This window comes from Periplaneta americana, chromosome 7 (assembly GCF_040183065.1).
Source record: "Periplaneta americana isolate PAMFEO1 chromosome 7, P.americana_PAMFEO1_priV1, whole genome shotgun sequence".
In the NCBI taxonomy this organism is placed as follows: Eukaryota; Metazoa; Arthropoda; class Insecta; order Blattodea; family Blattidae; genus Periplaneta; species Periplaneta americana.
The window spans coordinates 22,094,730-22,121,414 of record NC_091123.1 but is presented as its reverse complement, the minus strand read 5'-3'; the positions used below and the strand labels follow the sequence as shown (position 1 = coordinate 22,121,414).

The 26,685-nt window shown below is 34.5% G+C and overlaps 1 protein-coding gene across 1 annotated transcript in view; it reads left to right on the top strand.

Moving 5' to 3' along the window:
• The first annotated feature begins 4,050 nt into the window (after positions 1-4,050).
• LOC138702967 (uncharacterized) overlaps positions 4,051-26,685 on the top strand; it is a 67,298-nt gene continuing 44,663 nt past the window's right edge. The window contains exon 1 of the mRNA XM_069830405.1: positions 4,051-4,295. The gene's annotated coding sequence lies outside the window, so the exon portion shown is untranslated. The remainder of the gene's footprint in view (positions 4,296-26,685) is intronic.

The window sequence follows — 26,685 nt, the reverse complement described above, 5'->3', positions numbered from 1 at the left end:
CATTTCCAATACCGACCAAAGTGTTGAAAAATATTTTTTTCAAATTTAGACTAATATTTATTATTTTCCCAGGCTTCATGTGGTCTTTTTGTCCTCAATAAAGTTAGGCGACTTCATACTGATACATATTGAACTGCAATAGCATTGTAATATATAGAAATTGCTAATTGATTTTAAGCAAATACAGAGCTGCAATACCGACTGAGGTGCTAGAAAAAGTTTTTAAAATGTCGACTAAATTTTATTACTTTGCCATGCTTCTTGTGATCTTGTTGCCTTCAATAATGATGCATGACTATATGGTGATACATAAACAATTGCAATAGGGACAGTAATGTATAGAAATTGCTAACTGCAATACTGACCAAAGTGTTAAAAAGATATTTTTCAAATCTAGACTAAAATTTATTACTTTGGCATGCTTCTTGTGGTCTTGAATAATGATAGGCGTCTTCATACTAATACCTACTCAAGTTCACTACGGTGTGTACCCTTGTATGGAGCTAGCCAACTCGATGCCAGAACTAATAGAACTGGCACAGTACTATTGTTTTTTTTTACATTAAATATACTTTAAAATAATACCTACTGTCCTGTTTTACATACTGAACTCTTTGATATCTTTATCTTTCCAATTGATAATAAGTCTTGTTGCATTCCCTTCTTGTGGTCTTTTTGTGTTGGTTATTAATTGAGTCCTTGATGTTGAAACTTAGACGGTTGCATTAAGGAAGTACTGTTCCGTAGAAATTAGTAAAGTAATGCCAGGACTGATAGATTTATCAGAGTGCTTTTATTTATTTAATTTTTTGTGTTTTTACAAAATTAGTGACTTGAAACTAATCTCACACAACTGCAATACCGACTCAAGTGTTGGAAAAATATGTTTCAAAACCATACTGCGATTTATTACATATTGATGCTTCATGTGGTCTTGTGTTGAATAATAATAATTGTCGCCTTCATACTGATATTAAATCAACTGGAGTAGGGATATAGTGATGTAAAGAAATTGCTATCTGAATTTAAACATATACACGACTGTAATTCCAAATGTGCTGTTGGATAATTATTTGAGCAATTGTACTAAGATGTGTTACTTCTCCATGTTTCTTGTAGTCTTCTTGTGTTTAGTATTTGACGACTACATACTATACCTAAGACAGCTGCATTAGAGTGTCTAGTGTTTTATAGAGATAACCCAATGAATGGGAAGTTTTATACACCTGCTGCAGTGCTCTTGTTTTGTGCTTTTACATAATAATTGATTGCAGACTAATAGTGATACATCTTTAATACAGACTGATCTGTTGAAAAGAGTATGTTTCAAATTCATCCTAAGATAAACTGAAGAATGTGATCCCAAAAGTCGCTCTGTCCATTTGGCTATTTGTATGACATACATATTTATGAATTTTTTTAAAGAACTCAATCATATTTTAAGCTTATTTTCTCTTCATTGTTCTATATGTACTTTTAACACTATCATAAGTCTGATTAACTTCTTTACTTCATGAAATTACCTGTCTCCCTAAACAATGCCAATTCTTGTCTAAAAGTTTGTGTTATTGTGCATGTCAGTTGAAAACTCACTCAGTCCTTAGACCTGTGTATAAAAAAAACTACCCTAGTCCTTTCATAAGAATGGACTGAATGCGTTTTGGGATCCCACTCTTCACTCACATTCGTATATTACATGTGTGCTAGTGTTGAATAGTAATTGACGACTTCATAGTGTTACTTAGACAATTGCTATAGGAAGTGTAGTATTGCATAGAGATATCTAACTTCGTTCTAAGACTTATACATGTCTCACAATAGCCTTGTTTTTTATTTTTACAGCTACAATACGGACACAAGTGTTAGAAAAATATTTTTAAAATTCGTATGTTTGTTTTCTACATTCCTATTCTTCTTGTGGTCTTCTTGCTATGAATAATTGAAGACTTCATAGTAATCTTTGAATGGTTACAGTAGAGGAGGGATTGTTGCACTGAATTTGGGAACTTCATGCCAGGACTTGTACAATTTAGACAGTGGTTTTTGTCGAGCTTCTATTTAATAATTGACTTCACACTAATACTGATACATCTGCAATACCATCTGAGGTGATGGATAAAAATTTCACAAATTCATACTAAAAATTGTTACAGTCCCCTGAATCTTAAGGTCTTGTTTTGATGAATAATATTTGACGACTTCATACTGACACTTAGACAACTGCAATAGGAACTGTTTTCTTGCATAAGAATTGTTAACTTCATTCCAGGACTTAAACAACTCCTGTACTGCTTTTGCTTCGTGCTTTTACATAATAATGGACATTACACTAAGTAATACCTATATCACTATAATACCGACTGAGCTGTAGGATAATTTCTTTTCAAATTTACACAAAGATTTATTACATTCTCATGCTTCTTGTGGTCTTGTTTTTTTTTTAATAAGAGGTGGCAACTTCATACTGATAACCCACTGATTCGACCTTATGAAAACTCGTCTTTTCTCTATGAATCAGTAAGGAAATTCATGGAAATGAGATGCATGTGCTTCCTCTCCATGCTGCCTACATTTTCTACCTCGTTTGAGCAACTCTGCCTGCTCGCACCTTTCTGCTGGCCAACACTTTGACAGCAACTTTCGGCCCTTATTTTTTGGTGTGAAATTGAGGTCGGCTCTCAATTTCTTTATTTTCTTTTGTATTCAATATGTATGACTCAGCTACAACCCAAAAATATAAGTACATTATTTTGTACCTTAAAGTGGTAATGCTGTAGACCTAGTAAACAATCATCCTAATAAAATAGCTATTTATTTATCTAAACGATAACAGCTCCCTGTATTAACAGGCTGCCACAAAGACAGAGCATATTGTGCAATAGGCAGTTGAAAGTATAAATAATATACATATGTTTAAGTTGAAGGGAGTCTTACAATAACGACAAGAAATGACTGAATAAATAAGTAGGTACTAATTAATTAGGTGAAGATCATTGTTGACCGTAGAGATGGTTGCAGAGTATAAATATTGATCCTCTCAGAGCTGCAAGAACGATGTCATCAATTGCCTTCCTCTGTAGGCCGAAACGTTGCCAGGTCTGGAAGAAGAAACCGGGAATAGTTCCGCGCGCTCCAACCATAAGGCCTATTACTTCAATTTGTTACCATAGTATCATATTACAAGAGAACTTCGAGGCAAAATGAATATTCTTAATCAGCATGTGGCTTTATTAGGAAAGTGTATTGATTTTATTCCTTGCCGGAATACAGATTTTGAACCAACTGTATCTAATAGTGAGGTCGGCCTAGGTAGCGTAGTCGGTATAGCGCTGACCTGTGCTCGAGGTTGCTGGTTCGATCCCAGCCAAGGTTGATGGAATTTAAGTGTATTTAAATGAGACAGGCTCATGTCAATAGATTTACTGGCACGTAAAGGAACTCATGCGGAACAAAATTCCAGCATACTGACGGAGCTGATATAACCTCGGCAGTTGGGAGGGTTGTTAAATAAACCATAATTAATTTAAATGTAGTAGTGAGGATAGTGGACTTCATAGTACGAATGTAAACACAAGTGCTTCAGTCACAGAGTTGGAATAATATATCAAAGAGGGAAGGTAATCATAATGATTTTGGAGTTAAGAGTAGTGAGGAAGTGGTTAATAGTGCTGATCGTACTGAGTGCCTAGATAATCCAACGTCTGAAGAACGACGGACAGATGTGCTTCACGAACACATGACATATAAACGACCGCCCATTAAACGTTTGTCGTTTGTATATTGAATTATTGATGCGATGCTGTTTACCCAAGACCAGTGTTGCCAATGCAACAGTTTTCCGCTAGATGTGGCGTTTTTCTGTGTTACTTTAGCGGATAAAATTAATGATATTTATATTGTTGATATAGAGTTTTAGAGGGTATTCGTAACACTTACAGCGGCAAAATAGTTTCGTTTTACATTGACAATATAGCCATTTAGCAGTTTCTGCACTCTGACATAGCGAGTTTTTAAGAATCTAGTTGGCAACACTGCCCAAGACTGTTCCACTCCATGTGTATAGAACTATAGACGATTTCCAGAAACAAAAACAGAAAATTTAATTAATTTTTTGAAACTTAATTTTTCCGTGGTTTCTATTGAGAAATTATCATCAAAGTATCACACACTATTCATCATTGAAGGTTGATTTGTACGCAGAACATCTGGAAGCAGCTGTGGTCTAAGAACGCCTGGGTTTGGCGTTTTTCCATGCACAAGTTCGGCAAGAAATCTCAAGAATGTCAGTGTAACAGGTAATATTTTTAATATCTGAAGTTCAAATGTTTAGTCGCTATGTAATAAACTTAATGAACTCTAGGATATTCGGATATGACAGAGAAACTTTTTAGCATTTTGTGTAGGTAACGTAACATTGGTTAACTGACAAACTATGATCTATATTTCGTTCCATAATGTCTGACAGGCGACGTAAATATTGCCGGGAGAGGAGGAGAGAAGTATAATTGCTATTCAACCAATGACATTTATCCTCTCCCTCTCGGCAATGTTTACATCTCCTGTCAGACATTTTGGAACGAAGTACCTATAGTGAAATTGGATGGTTACATGTGCCCTTTCATATATTGTACAGTAGAAGAAATAGTGTTCATGGTGATGTTGCCATCTTTTGTCAAGAACTGTAAATTTTCAAACTATAAATATTGATCTGTGTTGCCTGGAAGAACATACTGAGGCCACAGTTGTTATTTTAAAATAATTTTAGTAGCTTTATATTGTTCCCCAAAAAAAGACAAAAATAATTGTTATTAAATCAATTTGTACGGCTGCTTATTGATTTAATAAGTCTCAATAATTATTGCCTGTGGTGATTTTAAATTGAACATTAACGTAAATTCAGCCACTGGCGTGGCTCAGTCGGTTAAGGAGCTTGCCTGCTGGTCTGAAGTTGTATTCGGGCGCGGGTTCGGTTCCCGTTTGGGCTGATTACCTGGTTGGGTTTTTTCCGAGGTTTTCCCCAACCGTAATGTGAATGCAAGGTAATCTACGGCGAATCCTTGGCCTCATCTTGCCAAATACCATGTCGCTATCACCAACCTCTTCGACGCTAAATAACCTTGTAGTTGATACAGCGTCGTTAAATAACCAACTAAAATAAATAAAAAATTAACGTAAATTCTGATTTTACCATAGATTTTTTTTAAATGTGTTGCGTTCTGTGAATTGTTTGTCTAAATAAAAGTTCTATTTAGGAACTAGTGTGCCCAAAAGAAGGTGATTTGAATTCTTACATCTTTCAGTTATAATACCCATTGTAGGCCTAAATCATTATTTATTATTGAAGGCATAATTACAGTTATTAATTCATACATATATCTGCTTGTTTGTTAAGAAACTAAAAACAAATTACTAGTAAACCATTTTAATTGCAAGTCCAGTAAACATTGTTATTCTACAAGAACTAATCATCATCTTGTGGCATAATATGCTAGATTATACTATGTAACATGATTTTTATTTCTGGGTAATGAGTGACATTTTCTAATTGTTTATGCCTAAAATGTTTAGAAGGTATGTGTTATTCATCTTGAACCTTGGTTTTGTGATCAGGACAATGGTTTTTTGAAATTCGCTTAATTCGACTGTAAGATAGGCGATTGAAGTCAGAAAAACAAAATGTGAATGAAAATTAGAACGAATTTGCACTGATCATATAGAAAAACCAATACAATATACACAGCAGTCTATGACATTCTTTACAGCACTTGGTGGCAAGTGGGCCCGGCATCAGCGCTTGTAATTCCCGGTGAACGGGATCTACTAAAGTTGCGTGCCATAGTTTTTCTCTCTCTTTCCCTGCCTTTAAGGACACAGCACATGGTCACATTGCAACTGATAGTTGCTGTTCGGTTGCCTATGAGCTCTGTTGACATTTGTATGATGTACACATAGCGGCAAAAAGAATGGGCCGACTCTTGGTCGATAGAAATGCTAAGTATAAACAAAATTACTTGTTTCACATCCTAAAAAACCGGACGCATATCAAATACAAATAAATAATTAGATTAACAAAAACAAACAATTTTTTAATATATTAACAAAACAAGATCTGTGGTGGGGACTAGCATCTCGTCCACAAACCACCTGCGTCAACAACTGCCCTCATTCTGCGTGGCATGGATTCCACAAGATTATGGAACAGATCTAAATTCTTGGCCATCTCCTCCCACGCATCTAGAACTCTGTCCCACAATTCCTCAGGAGTCTGAACTGGTGGTTGTTTTGCCCAATTAGAGCGTAGGATCCTTTTGACTGCAGCCCACAAATTTTGAATCGGATTCATATCTGGTGAATTTGGAGGCCAGTCGACTGGGTCGACATCACATCTCCTTGTAAACCATCTTTGAATCCGGTTGGCGGTGTGTATCGGATGATTATCCTGCTGGAAGAAAAGTGTTCCTTCTGGATATCGTTTTCGGGCAGAAGGGATCATTAAATTTGCCAAAATGTGTTCGTAGACTTCTGCCATAAACCGCCCGTGGATGGGTTCCAGAAGTCTTGCCCCATCGTATGACATCCACCCCCAACACGCGACCCTCACGCAACCCGACTTGTTAATAATTCGTCTCACGAGGCGTTCATCGTATCGGTGGGCATTCATACAATAAAGTAGGGCAGTACTATTCGTTGCTATTGGAGACAATTACCTCGTCGGAGAAAATGACATTTCTCCAATCAAAGTCCTGTCGGAGAGTAGCATACACAGAATGTTACTGGAGACAATTACCTGGTCGGAGAAAATGACATTTCTCCAATCGAAGTCCTGCCGGAGAGTATCATACGCAGAATAACCTATGCGAACCAGGGCAATGAGTTATTGTTTCTGTGCCATCTCCAAGCATAATGACGAGACAGAACGTTGTATTAACAGATAGCAGTATTGCTTGAAAGAGAGAGGGAGGTTTATTATTTATTAGAGTTTGGGCATATTCTAAGAGATATCACCACATAATTATAGCTTTGCGAGACACATATGATGGCAAATTTGTAATTAAAAAAAAGAGGATTGGGGGAGATTCGAACCTTGAGCAACTACTATCAACTTGAATGACGTAACGACTTACGCTACTGTGACTGTTAATATCAGTTCGGAATAATACGTGGTTTTCCTCTTCATATTCGCTCCGGTTGATTTTGTATTTATTAATTTTATTACATATTTTAGCCTCTTAAACAAAATACAGCAAATTTAAATGGTTTAATTATGTGTTAGTTAGTGAACTACGGCATTGACGAGACGAGCATGCGCATTGTATGTCTCTGGAACTTAGAAATTGTCGGCCGGCCCATTCTTTTTGCCGCTAAGTGTACATACATCATAGTTGAAGATTGTGTCTAAATATGGCACCACAAAAGTTTACATTACAACAAAGGATTTATCTTGTCGAGTGTTACTTGATAAGGAAGCATTGTGGAACAATGCGACGTTTTGAAACGCAATTTCCTGGTGTTCCCGTTCCACATAGAATGACTATAATAAACCTCGTAAAAAATTTAGAGAAATGGGATCAATTCTGAATAAATGTGGAAAGAGAAACAAACCCAAGTGTACTTACTGAGGAAAAACTTGGTGAGATAGGTGAAATGTTAGAACATTCTCCTCGAAAATATCTCCGCCTTCTCTCACAAGAAACGGGTGTTTTGAGAACCACAACATTTAGAATCACTAAAATTCTTAAATTTAAGCCCTACAGAGTGACAATAGTGCATGAATTACAGCCTAGGGATAAAGTGAGCAAGTTATTGTGAGTTTTTGTAACTGGGTTTTGCAAAGTGTCGCCAATGGCATTGTGAATCTACAGTAATTATTTTCACAGATGAAGCATAGTTTCACTTACATGGCCACGTTATAATGCAAAACAGTAGATCCTGAAGTACAGAAAATTCTCATCGCATTCAAGAAACTCCTTTACATGATGTGCTATAACTGGCCAAAGGATTATAGGCCCTATATTGTTTGATGATACAGTCAACGTGACAGATACAGAACACAATACTCAACCCACTTTTTGAACAGTTAATAGTGTCAGAGTGCTTATTTCCAGCAGGATAAACGAAATGAATAACAAACCGTTAAGTCCGTAGGAAAAAAAAAAATATATATATATTTACATATTCAGCAACTGCCCATACATGGCCGAAACATTGAATTTGATAAGCAAAATATTATTCAAGGACATGATTATTGGTAGAGGATTATGGCTCTCTAGGTCCCCCGATTTGTCAGCTAGCGATTTTTAATTATGGGGAAAACTAAAAAAAAATGTATACAAAGACAATCCACACACAATCTGTGAGTTAAAAGGCAGTATTGTATGAGAAATCTGGAGAATTACAGAAGACGAACTTGCATGTGCAAATGCCAATTTCCTTTGGAGATGTCAGAAATGTGTTGCAGCAGAGGGACATCATTTTAAACATCTTCTGTAGTCAAGAGTAATAAACAATATGAATACTGTCATTTTAATAGCCGACTTTAGCAACTGTAGTGGACCCCATTCACCAGGAATGACAATCACTGATTCTGAGCCTGCTTGCCGCCGAATGCCGTAGAGAATGTCACAGAAATGTGTATTAGAAATGAGTGGTTTTTGGAGATTTATGTTCATAGACATTACTTGCACGAATTAGCCCCCAAATGTAATTCCCTATCATGTTCTCATTGTACTGTCCTCGGTAGCATCGTTCAAAATCCATTATATTCTGTTTTTTTTTTTTTAAATACCTGCCACATTTACAATCTGTCTACAATAGACAATAAGTAAATATTATAAGAGAATATGACATGAGTGGAGATGTTATCCCATGACAACACTCCAAAAGAAAAATGACAATGTTTCAAATAGCTGTAGTAAAAATGAATGGAAGGTCAAGAGCATTGGTCCTTTTAAGTCTTCTTATTGTTTGACTGTTATCCAGCAAATTTAATGCATAATGATTGGGATGTTGATTTAATCGGTGCAGGTATTTTTTACTGAACTTAGAGATTTCTTCTTTCACAGTTGAAATGTTTAGGTCATGATGAATGACATCATTATGGACATACCATGGTGCAGTGACAATGGAACGTAAAGTTTTAGACTGATACTTCTGTAATATTTCAATGTTTGAGTTGCTAGCAGTTCCCCACAGTTGGATGCCGTATGTCCAGATTGGTTTTAGTACGACTTTATAAACAAGAAGTTTATTTTCTAATGACAGTTTTGACTTAGGTCCCAATAACCAATAGATTTTTGATGTTTTAAAATTTAATTCTTTACATTTAGTTTCAATATGTTTACGCCATGTTAATCGGCGATCTAAATGCATACCTAAATATTTAATATCGTCTGCTTCAGGAAGTTCTTTGTTGTAAAGTGTTACAGGAGGACAGTTTTCAGTTCTGGTTCCAAACGTAACATGAACTGATTTGTTTTCACTCGCTTGTATTCTCCATTTAGTTAGCCAGTCTTCCGTTTCTTTCAATTCATTCTGCAGGTTTTCAGATGCTGTTGATGGATCTTCATGTGAAGCAAGAATAGCAGCGTCATCAGCGAAAGTAGCTACCAATACTTCATTAGAAATTGGAAAATCAGCTGTATAAATTGTATATAGTATAGGACCTAAGACTGAACCTTGAGGTACACCTGAATTTATGTCATAGAACGAGGAGAAATGTTCTCTGAACTTTACTTGAAAAATTCTTGAAGCTAAGTACGAGTGAAGTAATAGGTAATAGGGTTGCGGAAGTATGACTTTCAGTTTGTAAAGTAGACCAAGTTGCCAGACAATTATATCCTGGTGAAAACGTTCACCTTACCCCTCCGAATGTGCTACCATATTCTCCTTGAATTGATCAAGGTGAGCATCCAGGATATGGACTTTGAGGGACATCCTGCAGCCCATTATGCAGTAATTCTTTACCAGAGTCTCAACCAACTACACATAGTTTTCGTCCTTATGATTGCCCAGGAAACTCCGAACCACTGCAACATAACTATTCCAAGCTGCTTTCTCCTTCCTAGAGAACATGTTTGGAAATTCCATAATCTTCTTAATGTGTGGTCCTCTTTTGATATTTGCTCAGATAGCTGAGGGAACAAACTGATAAGGTACTTGAAAGCTGCCGATGGGTCATTCCATTGTAACAAACGTTACATTCTTACATGGGTTTCAACATTTGAAATTTTTCTGTAATCAACTATACATGAGAACAATACTTTGGAACATACCTGGTAATGGAGGATAGTTTGAAGAATTTGTAGTGCCAAAAATATAATCTTGTGATTGTGATTGTGCATGTTCTTGTGTTTACAATTTGAAAAAAAAAAAAAATGTAAGAAACATTACATCAGGGGACATGGATTCTTAAGTTATGAAAGACTTTTGTGAATCTCTGTTCTTATGGTATTTCATGTCCCATAAAAAAAAAATACAGCTTCTGTCTAGGAAAATTGCAGAACTAAATGATACAGGCCTAAACGTTTTTAATTCTACAGATGTATGTTACCAGAAAATAATTCTAAACTTAGAGTAACAAACGTTACAACAGTGTAACAAACGGCATTGAACACTCTGTAAAAACATCCTAGTGATAATAAAAAAAAAATGATAAGTTTTTCCATTTTGAATCTTGCGTACACTACTTTTAACACTTGAATATAATTAATTGATTAACTAGTGGACTTACTCGTGTTAATTATGTAAGATTGTCCGGCTTACAGCTGTTTCAGTGCTTCACGCACCATCCTCAGGGCCTACTAGGTCACGGCTTCATCTCGAACTTCAGAAAACAGAAATACAACATAACATACAGAACAGAAAACACACTACAAAGACATCTCCACACACAAAAAACACAAACAAATGAATACGGCCACACAGGTGTATACAAACTCACGTGTAATAGTTGCGATAAGTTCTACATAGGACAGACAGGCAGATCATTCCAAACACACTACAAAGAACACATTAAAGGAATAACCAGAGGACACAATACATCTACATACGCCGATCACATAACCAATACTAACCATACATACAATAACATAAATACGGACATGGAAATCCTACACATACAACCCAAGAACCAAAAACTCAACACACTAGAACAATACGAAATATACAAACACACTAAAACACACCCCGATCAAATTCTCAACACACAGATCAATTTCAGTACACACACACTATTCGACTCCACTCTTCAACATCTTTCAACAATAAAACACACCCACTTAACAGGCAGAGAAGTTCGAGATGATGCCGTGATCTAGTAGGCTCTGAGGATGGTGCGTGGAGCACTGAAACAGCTGTAAGCCAGACAAATCTTACATAATTAACACGAGTATGTCCACTAGTTAATCAATTAATGATAAGTTTTTATATGTTTCTTAAGTGGTTAGATATCTCCAATATTTGAGAAGGGCATAACTGTGTTTGGTCTGGCAACTTTCACGGGTTTGTTGGATTCTTGCTACTGGCATGCACTTTTTCATTCTTCTAAATGTTTACAGCTATTGAGTCGATTTTACCAGCAGGGACATAAAAAATAATGTATATTGTGTTAGATTTTGTGATGTTATAAAATTGCTCAGCATTTTGCTTGGTAGCATATCCTTGTAGAACTGTCTTCCATACACTGTTCTTAAGGGTAACTCCATGAAGATTTTTGATTTAAAAATTTCACAACAGCAGACAGGGTGATGCTCATGCTGTTCTTTGACTCACAGGGCCCTTTACTTGCCACTTCATGGACAGAGGAGAGTTTGTCACCGCCTCTTGATCCTCCACAAAATGGAAAATAAATTAATAACTTATAAAATAAAATAAAAGTAATATAAAATGAAATAAAATACAACGAAATAAATATAGAAGAAAGTAATTATAAATAAGATGAAATAAAATAAAAATATTTTTAAAATGAAATAAATTATATAAAAATAATAAATTTAAATACAGAATGAATAAAGTTGAAATGAAATAAAATAGCGAAAAATACAGAAAACGTAAATAAAAATAAATGAAATAAAAATGAAATAAAAATAAAATAAAAATAAAAAATTGAAATTACAATTAAGGTAACTAATATGAAATAAAATAAATAAAAAATAAAATTTCAAGAAAAATTCATATAAATAAAATGGAAATGAATTAAGTCCAAATAACATTAAAATAAAATGAAATACAAATAATATAAAAATAAAATAACAAACATAATGAAAAGAAAATAAAATTAAAAAATTGAAATAAATTAAAAATAGGATAACATAAAATGAAAATAAAATAAGTACTAATAAACATAGAGTTAAAGTATAAGTAATACATAAAGCAAGAAATGAAATAAGATAAGATGAAATAAAAATAGAATGAAAACTGAAATAAAAGTATAATAAAAAATAACATGAAAAGAATATAAAAATTAGAAAAAGAATAAAAATGAAATAGAAATGAAATAAATTAAATTGAAATGAAATAAAATGAAATATAAATGATGTAAAAAAATAAAACACAGTAAAATAATTAATATAAAATAAGCTAACAAAAATAAGATAAATTGAATAAAAATGAAACAAAAAAATTGAACTAATATGAAATAATGAATTAAATAAAATAAATTAAAATTAAGAAATTAAAATATAATATAAATATATAAGTAAAACTGAAATAGCAATAAAATAACTTATTGTAAAAGTAAACTAAAATATACTGAAAAAATAATATGAAAAATGGAAAAGTAAAGAAATAAAATAAAATAGTGAAAATAAAAGTTAATAAAATAAATAGTAAAACAGAGAGAAATAAAAATGATATAGGAAATATTATAAAATAATAATGAATTACAATTAAAATAAAATACAAATTTAATACATAGAATTCAATTAAATAAAAAATAAAAATGAAATTAAAGAAAAATGTGAAATGAAATAGAAATCATGTAAAATTGAATTAAAATTAAAATTGAGAAAAGGTTTATCGCGTTGTGAGATTCAGACCTGTCTTCGGACAGTTGACTAAACAACATCTGTATTTATAAAATATTTCTGAAGATGATAGATCATAGACCAATAAAGAAAGTACTACAGGGTAGTTATAACTAGACTTCGAAGTTGAGGCACATAAACTCTGAAGTTATGTGCATATAGGATAAAGCAGTTCCTACAGAGCAGCTGACAAGGTAGTCCTGTCCATCATAATACACACCGTAACAGTTGGAGCTTTGCAATATACACCGAGGAAATGAATGAATGAATAAATGAATAAACCTTCGTCTGAAGGACAAACGTAAACATTATGTTGGACAGAATACAATGTATTATAGTCTTTCAGATGTAGGAACATAACATTTCTTAGGCCTATAGATAGTTATACAGAACAGCACTGTTTGCAAAGCTAATTTTAACAATTTTAATAATAATAATAATAATAATTATGAATATTATTATCAGAACATATAAATTTGTGATTAAAAGAAACGATATCTTAATTGTAAAGTGTAACTCTCAGAAATAAACTTGTCTTAAGTTAATAAGATTACTGGTACTATAAAAGACACAACATTTAGATAACCATTATGAAAATAATATTATGTTATATTTAAATTTAATTTCCATATGGGTAAAACTCATGTTCGAAGAGAAAATAGAGCATATCGATGGCTAAGAAGTGATATCTCGCACCTACAAAAATGGTCCTTTAGTTTAACTACGTTATTATTTTGATTAATTACATTATTATTATTATTATTATTATTATTATTATTGTTATTATTATTATTATTATTATTATTATTATTATTATGGTCGCAAAATTTGACAGTTAACTAATATTTTGTCCTTGAGTAGAAGACCTTGCAAAGCATAAACTTAGGCCTATATACAGGGCATAACAAAAGTCCGGTAACACTTTCAATATTTTATTACACAAAAACTACTAATGATAGCACTTTCAAACACACGTCAGTTTAAAGTCAAACTCTCAGAGTTATTCAGCCGCTTAATTTTCAGCGACGAAGCGACATTCCATACGAGTGGGAAAATTAACGAGCACAACTGTCGTGTTTGGGGTACACAGAAACCTCACAGAATCATTGAACATGGGCGTGATTCACCAAGGATGAATGTTTTCTGCGCGTTATCACAACAAACACTGTACGGACCTTTCTTCTTCATTGAGGCTACTGTGACTGGACATTCATATCTGGACATGTTGGAGCAATGGTTGGTGCCTCAACTTAGACAAGATCTCGATGACGATTTCATCTTTCAGCAAGATGGGGCTACGCCACATTTCCACAATACAGTTCGTGCTTACCTGAATACGGAGATGTCTGATTGTTGGATAGGACGTTCTGGAGTAAGGGACAGATGTTTCATGACATGGCCACCAAGGTTACCAGATATGACTGCATGTGACTTTTTTCTATGGGGGTACCTAAATGACCGTGTGTTTGTACCGACTTTGCCACGTGATTTAGAGGAACTAAAAACCAGAATTCGAGAAGCTGCCGCCACGGTCACAGAGGATATGTTGAAAAGGGTATGGGAAGAGATTGATTATCGTTTGGACATCTGCCGAGTCACTCATGGTTCACACATTGAACCTCTATAAGGTTTAAAACGAACTTTGAGAGCTTGACTTTAAACTGAAGTGTGTCTGAAAGTGCTATCTATCATTAGTAGTTTTTGTGTAATAAAATATTGAAAGTCCATGTATTGTGGGTCCCTATCACCACGGCATGGCGCGTCCTCAGGTTGCGGATAGAGGAGACGGCCTCCAGATATGGAGGGTAGCTGCGAATATATTGAATAAGCAGTCGTGGACAGCCGATAAGGGGTGGTCCTCCAGCTTGGGAGTTGGGCGAAGGGCTAATAACCCATCACCGTAAAAAAACAGCTTGTTACGTATCCCTATAATAAGCCTCGGAATATGACTGATTCTCTGGCACGACCACAGCAAAGGAATAAGGTTTTGAGATTTGGCACTTGGAACGTAACTAGTCTTTATAGAACAGGAGGGGTAACATTAGTAGCAAAAGAACTAGCTAGATATAGAATAGACTTCGTAGGAGTACAAGAGGTTAGGTTAGATGGGAATGGCATATCACAAATAGGAGATTACTTGTTGTATTATGGGGAAGGAAACAATAATCACCAATTAGGAACAGGATTCTTTGTTTATAAAAGAATAAAATCAGCAGTAAAAAAGGTCGAATTTATCAGTGACAGGTTATCATATTTAGTACTTAAGGGTAGATGGTGCGACATCATAGTTATAAATGCTCACGCCCCTACAGAAGAGAAAGACGACCATATAAAGAATAGCTTCTATGAGGAATTGGAACATACTTTTGATCAGTTCCCTAGATATCACATGAAAATTTTATTGGGGGATTTCAATGCTAAAATAGGACGGGAGGATATTTTTAGACCAACTATTGGAAAAGAGAGCCTACACGCAATTAGTAGTGACAATGGAGTTAGATTAGTCAACTTTGCCACATCGAAAAATTTAATTGTCAAAAGTACAACATTCCCCCATAAGGATATACATAAATATACTTGGACTTCTCCAGATGGATTGACACACAACCAAATAGATCACATCTTGATAGATAAACGGAGACATACTAGTATAGTAGATATTCGAACTTTCAGGGGTGCAGACTGTAATTCTGACCATTATTTGGTGATTGGAGAATTAAGAGAAAGATTATCAGTAGCCAAGCGAGTAGAGCAACAAGTTAATATTACTAAATTCAATATTTTGAAATTAAAGGACGAGGAAGCTAAGCAAAATTATCAGGTCGAAATTTCGAATAGGTTTGCCACTTTAGAAAGTTCCGACGAAGTTGAGAAAGAATTAGATGTTAATAGCGTGTGGGAAAATATCAGAGATAGTATCAAAATTGCAGCTGAGCAGAGCATAGGTTATTATGAAACTAAGAAAAAGAAACCGTGGTTTGATGAAGATTGTTGCATGGTAGTAGAAAGAAGGAAACAGGCAAAATTGAAATTCTTACAGGATCCAGTTGAGGAGAAGAGAGATAATTATTTCAATGAAAGACAGGAAGCAAGTCGTACACTTAGGAATAAAAAGAGAGGTTACTTGAAGGAAAAACTGAATGAGGTAGAAACAAATAGTAAGAATAAAAACATTCGAGATTTATATAAGGGTATAAAGGAATTTAAGAACAGATATCAGCCAAGGGTAAACGTGATCAAGGATGAGAATGGTGACTTGCTTGCAGACTCTCCATCAATCCTAAACAGATGGAAAAACTATTTTGCGCAACTACTAAATGTACATAGGCCAAATAGAAGTGATCGGGACGAAATTGAAATACAAACTGCTGAGCCATTTATACCCGAACCCACGCTTTCAGAAGTCGAAATTGCGATAGAAAATCTGAAAAAGTACAAGTCTCCAGGTATCGATCAAATTCCAGCAGAATTAATACAAGAGGGTGGAAGTGCATTATATAGCGAAATTTATAAACTTGTACTTGCTATTTGGGAAAAGGAAATTGTACCACAACAATGGAAGGAGTCCATAATTGTACCTATTTTTAAAAAGGGGGACAAAACCAACTGTGGTAACTTTCGAGGAATATCACTTTTGTTGACGTCGTACAAAATTTTGTCCAATATTCTTTTGAGAAGATTAACTCCGTACGTAGATGAAATTATTGGGGATCATCAGTGCGGTTTTAGGCATAATAGATCGACTATTGATCAGACTTTTTGTATTCGACAGATAATGGAGAAAAAATGGGAGTATAAGGGTACAGTACATCAGTTATTCATGGATTTCAAAAAGGCATATGACTCGGTTAAGAGGGAAGTATTATATGATATTCTTATTGAATTTGGTATTCCCAAGAAACTAGTTAGATTAATTAAAATGTGTCTCAGTGAAACATACAGCAGAGTCCGTATAGGTCAGTTTCTATCTGATGCTTTTCCACTTCACTGCGGGCTAAAGCAGGGAGATGCACTATCACCTTTACTTTTTAACTTCGTGCTAGAATATGACATTAGGAAAGTTCAGGATAACAGGCAGGGTTTGGAATTGAACGGGTTACATCAGCTTCTTGTCTATGCGGATGACGTGAATATGTTAGGAGAAAATACACAAACGATTAGGGAAAACACGGAAATTTTACTTGAAGCAAGTAGAGCGATCGGTTTGGAAGTAAATCTCGAAAAGACAAAGTATATGATTATGTCTCGTGACCAGAATATTGTACGAAATGGAAATATAAAAATTGGAGATTTATCCTTCGAAGAGGTGGAAAAATTCAAATATCTTGGAGCAACAGTAACAAATATAAATGACACTCGGGAGGAAATTAAACGCAAAATAAATATGGGAAATGCGTGTTATTATTCGGTTGAGAAGCTCTTATCATCCAGTCTGCTGTCTAAAAATCTGAAAGTTAGAATTTATAAAACAGTTATATTACCGGTTGTTCTGTATGGTTGTGAAACTTGGACTCTCACTCTGAGAGAGGAACATAGGTTCAGGGTGTTTGAGAATAAGGTGCTTAGGAAAATATTTGGGGCTAAGCGGGATGAAGTTACAGGAGAATGGAGAAAATTACACAACACAGAACTGCACGCATTGTATTCTTCACCTGACATAATTAGGAACATTAAATCCAGACGTTTGAGATGGGCAGGGCATGTAGCACGTATAGGCGAATCCAGAAATGCATATAGAGTGTTAGTTTGGAGACCGGAGGGAAAAATACCTTTAGAGAGGCCGAGACGTAGATGGGAGGATAATATTAAAATGGATTTGAGGGAGGTGGGGTATGATGATAGAGACTGGATTAATCTTGCACAGGATAGGGACCGCTGGCGGGCTTATGTGAGGGCGGCAATGAACCTTCGGGTTCCTTAAAAGCCATTTGTAAGTAAGTAAAATATTGAAAGTGTTTCCGGACTTTTGATATGCCCTGTACGAAGTTGTCTACTTTGAGAAAAATTAATTTTTGAAACAATTTTTTGATTCACCTGCAAATTTACAGATACGAGATATCACTTCTTAGCCATCAATATAATATGGCTTAATTATTACGAAGAACGAAAGATAATAGCCTATTTCTTTTTAAATGAAAATAACTCTTATACCTAATGTATTTTGTAAGGATTTAATTTGAGTAAGAAATCAGAATGAAAGTCTATGTTAAATTGATAATGAACTAGAGTAAATTGAGAATCAAATTAATTATATAGTGAAATATCACCAAATCACAAGGTATTTATTGGAAATACATCAGTCAAATATACTGTATATTAATGCTAATGTCAGTTATGTATTCTAAATATCTATTTCATTTTTAATTTGAATTCATATTTGTTATAATTTTTAAATTTATACATATTTCAATATCATGTTATAAATTTTTAATCCATAATTAACTGCATTTCGTTTTCGACATCACAATGACTTCACGTCGTTCTAAATGCCCGAGCTTCAGTGCTAGTGCCTACGAAACCTTCAATGTGACTTTATCTAGACAGCGCAGTGGATAGAAGACGGAAGATGTAAACAAGCCCTAGCCTGTTTCCCCCCCCACCCCCATGAAATACTCCGCTATCAGTTAATCTATATTTCCTCGACTGGGAGCTCATCTTCGAAGTCTAGTTATAACCTGGGACACAAGAATGCCGCCTTGTTTTCAAAAAGGCAGTGCCTCAGTGGCACGTGTTTTTTCATTGATGGAGTGTTTTAGCGATCGTGAGTTGGGATATGTATGACATTCACTCACACAGTAGAAAGAGTTTGCAGAGGATTTGGTCTCGTGCTAGGAAATCTTGTGATCAATGAGGCTTACGACGTGTTTATTCCCATGCCACTGTCCTTCAAATATATCCAGAATACAGGGTGGAAATGAAATAGCTTTGCAGATTTTCAGAGCAAATAGCTCATGTTGTATGTAAAAAAACTATAATATCATCAGACTTCGAGACTTCAGACCCGATAGAGCAGTTCAGTGGGAAATCCGCATAACGGCGTACTGAGTATACTGGTAAAGCGTACAGTGGGTTGGGGTACCGTAGAATGGATGCCAACAAATACGCAAAGGAAAACGCTCTGGATTTGAAGGTTCTGACGAATAATTTGGTTTTCATACAGACTGTGTCTGAAACTATTACACGGTTAGAAAAGTCAGAGCAAGAGATGCCGGAAGCCCTCAAATTAATTTAGAAAATGATGCAGAGAATTAGTGAGACATCAAGTACACCGGTTACTGAACGTGTAAAACAGAAGTGGAAATCAATTTTATGTAAAAATAACGGATATGGAACATTGTGTAACATAAACAGCAAATTAGTGGAACATTGTGTAACATAAACAGCAAATTAGTGGATATAGAGTCACCCGAGAATAAAGATTGTCTCTTAGAGACTGCAATGATGTTAGGTTTTTTTCGTTTTGCTCCTATCACGTCATGCGACGTAGAGCGCAGCTTTCTACAGTACAAACTTTGGCAGATAACCGAAAAAGATCTACATTTGAGACACTGAGAATGTATCTTGTAGTACATTGCATTTCGGTACTGTAACTGCACTTCCTAAAGACGACCAATAGGATAAATGAAAAAATTAAAATTTCTACATGCATATTTCCACCATTAACACTGTGTATAATTAAACAGAAATTCTTATAAAAGACAGGAGAATAAATGCTTTTCACATTCTTTTGACATTGTCATTGTGTAATGTATATTTACTTTCAGAATGGACATATGTGTGTTTTCCCATGCTACCGTACTCTACTCTAAATAGCAACGTTGTTACCTCAACACATCTCTATCTACCTGCAGCGAGTCAACAACCTATAGTGCATGCACAGTAAACTTATTGTATCGAGTCCAAAGTTTCGAAGCCTGAATATCATACTGGTGGAAAGTTCTTAGTTTTTTCAGGAAAAAAAATGTTTCCCCCCCCCCCCCCAAATGTTTAACAACCTCTTATACGCTAACTGTTGCGAGTAGGATCGTGATTTTTCTCTATATCGATAGGAAATCTGATAAAGAATAATTTATCCCTCTGGCGTATTTCAATAGCGTGGACGGATTTCGTGGAAATTTAATTTTAAAAACCTCTAATTTCAACCCACTGCACATGCGAGCAGATTGCAACATTGTTGAGGCAGAGAGCAGCTCACCTATCGTCTGAGTAATTTTCATAGCCTGGTAGGAAATTTTCTACAAATTTCAATTTTCTGTTAATGTTTGGTAAACTTTGCCGCTGTATCATGTTATACAACTTCATTCGAGTCATGGTATTGACGTCCGGTGCCCCAAAAAATTCGAACAATATAAAAGAAAGTAAACATAGGGTCGAAAAATGTACATTTCTACTAACAGATCCAATTTACTTTTCACTAATACTCTACTCCAGCTCTTCAAACTTGAATTTTCATTTTTATATAATCTTTTTTTTTCTCCCCTTTCATATTTTTACATGTGGTGTCGTGAACGTCATTTCTTGCAAATTTAAATTTTCAAAATTTGAAAATCGATTTCAGCTCCCCCTCCATTTTTTTAACATGTATGTATATATATATATATATATATATATATTTTTGACAAAGTAATTTATAAATTAATATTTCAACATCCTAGAATAAAGACAATTCTATGAAATCTGTGATATACAATAAAATTATGCACACAAGGTCTGAAAGGGTTAGTGAATCTAAGGCCGTGTCTCAAAGCTCAAGTCCATACTACACACTAGTGACTATCAACTAGGTGACTTGTAAACTACACACTAGGGAGCTTTGGAAATGTATGCTTGAAACATGGCCTTCTTCACAGACTATTTTTCTAAAAACCATGACATCACGGTGCAGAACTGAATTAAGAAGGCAGTGTCCTAATGTAGTTTCATTACGAGTTATGGGAAAACATAAGGGCTTAATATATTACAATAATGTTTAAAACATTGTACAGAAGGTACTAACAATGTCAACGTTCAAAGTTAACGTGTTATTCCACATTATATTTACATTATTCAATTCCAAAGCATTTTCAGATTTCATAACCCATGTTTGTTTAGTGAACAAGTCAGCAATCGAGCAAGCATTTTCGTTTACTAGCTACTATGGGCTTGATTGCTATGCACTATGCAGCTTTGGATCATAACTTCTGACGTCACATCCGCCTATTTAGTCAACAATGTAGTTCACTTTAGCTGAAAATGTAGCTTTGAGACATAGCCTAAGTACATCCTGGAGAACCGCACGATTCCGCAAATGATTTTTACGAAATCATGAAGTAGAAACCTTAACCTATGTATTACAGTAAAAGAAACTACTGGGAAATATCTGGAAGTGAATTAATATACTCGATTTTGCTCAAATTACCCTAAGAAAATAATGAAAAAAGACATTTTTTTTCAGAGCGCTTTGTCTTCGTCAGTATAATGTGACAGCCGGTCGCGAGGTCGTATCCCGGCTGTCACAATAATTACAATGTCGATAAAAATATTTAAAATTTATTCACAGTTACTGGCTTCATCAGAATCTGTAACTATTCACCTGAAACTATGCACTGAATAAATAATTAAATAATATTTACTGTGGAATGTAAGCTTACACAAACAATGCCGAGAAAAGATTTGCGCGAAGCGGTGCAAGTAGGGCAGTTTATTGTTCCCTCACTATTGAGCTTTGCCACTTGGTATTTTTTTCTTACTTAAAGTGAGTTTTAGAAAATCGATTTTTGGCCACCTAAATCGGCCAAATACCCCACTGTGCGTCGGTACTTATACGGCGCATACTGTAAGCCATTTCGAAACAGGCCGCACAGTGGGGCCAAAAGGGGAAGAAGTTGGCAAAACATATGTTAGTAGTTTTTAGGTAAGATAATGGGCAGAAAAAAAAAAAAATATATATATATATATACAGTATATAGAAGTGAACCGTAAGTAATGTCATTAATTGAAAGGGGCTACTCCTTGAGTTATTTAAAAAAAATAATAATAATACAGTAAAACCCCGATTATCACCCTATTAACCGATTGGTGGATTATCCGACTGTCTTTCTCTCTCGCAGAAAAAATATGTACAGCTGTCAAAAGAAAAAGTGGCCGCTCTCCTGAAACAAAGTTCCCTTCGGGTATCTTCGCTACAATTCGGAGACAGGCGATGTTACATGTTGTTGGACCACGTTGCCTGATATCTGCAGTTATAATTGTAGTATTCTGTGTGTTATTCGATAGCGTAATGGTAGCGTTCAGGCCTCTTATTGATGAGGTCCTGAGTTCGACTACAACCTCGTGCTTTTTATGTTCTTTTTTGTTCTGTTTTTGAGAGAGACAAACTATATATAATGGCTCCTTTCTCTTTTACGATTATTTTAGTAATTAACAACAGGTTCATTAATATATTATGCCATGACTTTATCATTATGATATTGTGGGTGCAAATGGAAAGAAAAAAGATTTTATTCTCAATAAAAAATTACTTTCGTGGCATAAACAAAACAAATTTACTGGCGTCAGCCTTAAAACATTCAAACAATTAAGCGTTCAAAAAACAAAACAAAAAGCCACAATTCAATATTTAGTCTATCTTCCTCTTATCTCGATCATCTTGCAGTCGAGTGGGCATGGAATTGACTAGTCTTTGCAAATAGCGACTGTTCTTAGACACGATATTCCAGGCATTCTGAACATACATAAGTGTTCTGTCCATGGGCAGGTCTTTCATTGCAAACCCAGCAATCTCCAATCTTTCCTATCTTCTGCCTTCCTCTTAGTCTCCACATATGATCCACATATCCTAATGTCGTCTATTATTCTTTTCAACCAGAGACCCAACCAATTCCTTTTTCTCTTTCTAATCAGTTTCAGCATCATTCTTTCTTCACTCACTTTTTCAAACACAATTTTATTTCTTATTCTGTCTGTCCACTTCACACGCACCGTTCTTCTCCACATCCATATTTCAAATGCTTCAATTCGTTTCTCTTCATTTCGTCGTAATGTCCATGTTCCTTTCCCATACAATGCCACACTCCACACAAAGCACTTCACTAGTCTCTTCCTTAGTTCTTTTTCCAGAGGTCCGCAGAAGATCTTTCTTCTTCTATTAAAAGCTTCCTTTGTTCATGTTTGCAGTTTTTCTTGGGAAGGATAGGCCTAAATGCGGTAACATCCCGTTGCTTTCCGCACACCACTATCTCTTTCGCATCTTATTAAATTCCAGGGAGCCCAAGCGTGGAGATGAGGAGAGTGGATTTGACTAATTGGGCTCTCCGGACTTCACCGAAAGTCACGGCAAGGGTTAAATATTAATTCTATTAGGATGTTTGACCCGATCAGAGACCGGGAAATCTCAATTAGCCTTTGCCCCCCGCAACCTGGACTAGCTTCTACGAATCATCAGGAAATCTTAGAGTGTGATTGGGCCAATTTTTCCGAAAATGTTTCCACACTTTTGCCCTCGTAGCTCAGCGGACGAACGTCGGAATTTAGATGTCAACGTCTCAGGTTCAATTCCTCGTTACTCCTTTTCATTTTATTGTGGCTCAAGATAGTATAATGTAATAATACAAAAAGAAAAACTAATACCAGTATTATGCAACTGGATTTTTCCAAACCTAATATTAAATTTATGTTATTTATATCGCTAAAGAACGATTACAATATAAATAACTTGAATATTATTTATACAGTATCACTAAAGAACGATAACAGAATATAAATTATAAATATCGGTTTGTTTAATTAATATAAGATATTATATAATACGTATTTAATTATCTAAATAAAATAACCTATTTTACAAAGAAAGATGGTTATTTGTGTTATAATAATTACTTACATAAAATACAGATCATTTATATTGCGAAAGAACAATAACAACTTGAATATTATGTTATAATGCTAATGAAGGAAACAGAATATAAATGATAACTTGAATATTATTTATATAGCTATAGATAACAGAATATAAAAAACGTGACTATTATTCATATCGGAATTTCACAGATTTATTACAGATGTATTTAAGAAATTGTAGAAGAATAGTAATTAGTAACAGTGTCCTATTTATTCTTCTTGGAGCCAAATTTGTAACTTTTAAAAGTGTGGTTACTGTGTTGAAGTGTATGTGTTGCAACGGATGCTTGACTTGTTATGTATGTGAGTTAGTTATGGGATGCTTGATGTCGTCGCAATGTCGTAATTATAGTTTGATTGTGTTTGTGTGACTATTGTGTATTAATTTATGATGTATGGTACGGAAAGCTGCATATTTGTGTTATAGAAGTGTTACGTATGTGTGTTGTTAATGTTTTTGAATGTTTCAAATTGATAACTGATATTTGTTTTGCAATCGCAATGCCTAATTTACGGATTGTTTTTGTTTTGTTTACATCGCGTAAGCTAATTTAATTTTCTTTTCCATTTCTCTTTATGCTTATGTTTTTTTTTTTTTTTTTTGTGTATAAAACTATAGCCCTAACATTCATATGTAAAATAGGGCTAACCCCCATTGGAGATACAATAATAATAATTATTATTCATATCGTTATAAAACGATAACAGAATACAAATGATGACTTGAATTTTATTCATATCTCTAAAGAACGATAACAAAATATAAATAACGTGATATCCATAAAGAACGATAACTGGATATAAATGATAATTTGAATATCATTTACATCGCTAAAGAACGATTAAAAAATAAAATGAAAACTTGAAGAAGGCCGGAACCTACAACCTTTGAATCAGTAAACAAGCACTCTACCGCTGGTCTACTAGGCGCAGATGTGGAATACTTTCATAGTTCCGGAACTGCTTGTACAAGCACATGCATCGTGTAACATCGCCGCGACCCGAAGTGGACTTTGAAAATATTCACTGTTCACGAGTGCGGCCACTTTTTTTTTTTTGACAACTGTACATTATATTAGTACGAATTTTTTCTACAGAGTGTTTTTTACAAACCTTTACCCTTACGCATTATAGCCTACTCTTTGAGTGGCCGTACTGTTTAACATCTATGCAAAATACAAGTGTCAAAAGAAAACATGTACTACGGAAAAATGTGCAAGAAATTGAGTGGTTTGGGAAAAGAGAAAATGTGGTTCATCTCACATTACAAAACGAAATGGGAATTACAACTCTGCGCGATTTAGGCTAATGAAAAACAAAATATAAACTGTATAAAATTTGTAAATCTACAGCATGAGATCTCTACTATTCCTATCTTTCCACAGACAGTCGTCATAAGGAGATTCCTTGGCCATTAAAAACCCGTCGTTCAAAACCAGACTTAAGTAATATAAATAATGTTTTAATAACTGACTTATCGGAAAATCAAACATGAACTGTAAAAAAAACAGACTTAAATTAGTGAACTTCTGATCCAGTACCTAGTGTATTAAAAGAAAAGACCATGGAGGAAATTACGAAAATATTATGTACTTAGTTTAGGAAAATTTTTTATGTTACGGATTATCCGATTTTTCGATTAACCGTTCAACCCACCCCCTTCATTACCACGGTTAATAGAGGCTCTATTGTAATACAATTTTGCTCCTTTGTGCTTCCTTTTCGAGAAAAAATTATTTTATATGAAACATTTCATAGCGTAGTTTGAGAAAGCGTCAGTTTAAGAGAGCAGTGTATTATGATAATAAATCATTGAAAGAATTTTAGTTTTGTCCTGTAAATGTCCAGAAATTTAATCCAAACCAATAGAAGTTTTCGTTCCACAAAGAAATTTTAAACCCTGCTGCACATAACTTGTATCATAAAGTTAATATTATGATATGATTTGTCAGTGCTATAATATTTAATATGTCAAATTTGCCATAGCAACTTCTTTTTTCATAGACCATGATATCAAACTACACATAATTGCAAATCAGATGTTATTTGTTGATTAATATATATATATAATTTGAACTGGTAATGGAAATTACGGGAAAACGGCTGAACGGATTTTAATAAATCACCTCTCATTTTCAAGCTTGAAACCCAAAGTTTTTCAGAAAAATAGTAGTTTTCAGTGAAATGTTAATTTTCCTATTTTCCAAAATCCATCTTTCGTCAGTTTGAGAAATAATTGCATTTCAGAACTGCCGACATATCTAGAGCACAAATATTTTTATAGTTATTAATCAAGTGGGGTTGGGTCTTCTTCATATAGGCCTACTTAATGGCAGTGTGGTGTAAATATTTGAATCACACTTTTTAGAAAGGAACTAAGTCAAAATTTGTCATTTTTATTTCTTCTGATGAAATGATTAATACTTCCAAGACGCAAAGATAAACAAAGGAAGGAACTTAAACGAACCTTTCCCTGTATCTCTGACATCGAGTTGATGTTTATATTACGGCACTGGTACACTGGTATTTATTCATGAAAGTAAGTTATTTTGCTCTCCAGAAAAATAGAACATTTTGACTTAGTTCCTTTCTAAAAAGTGCGGTTCAATTTTATATGCGTCATTCTCTTCAGTATTGGGTCGAGAGAGCGCAAAAATTTCAGTTCCTAAGGAAAGACCAAAAGGTATTACTTACCGATAAAATAAGAGGCCTACAAAATTTTGTAGTCTCCCGATCATTTCAGCAAGATCTCTTAGCAGGATAAAATGATTTTACCCTCCACATT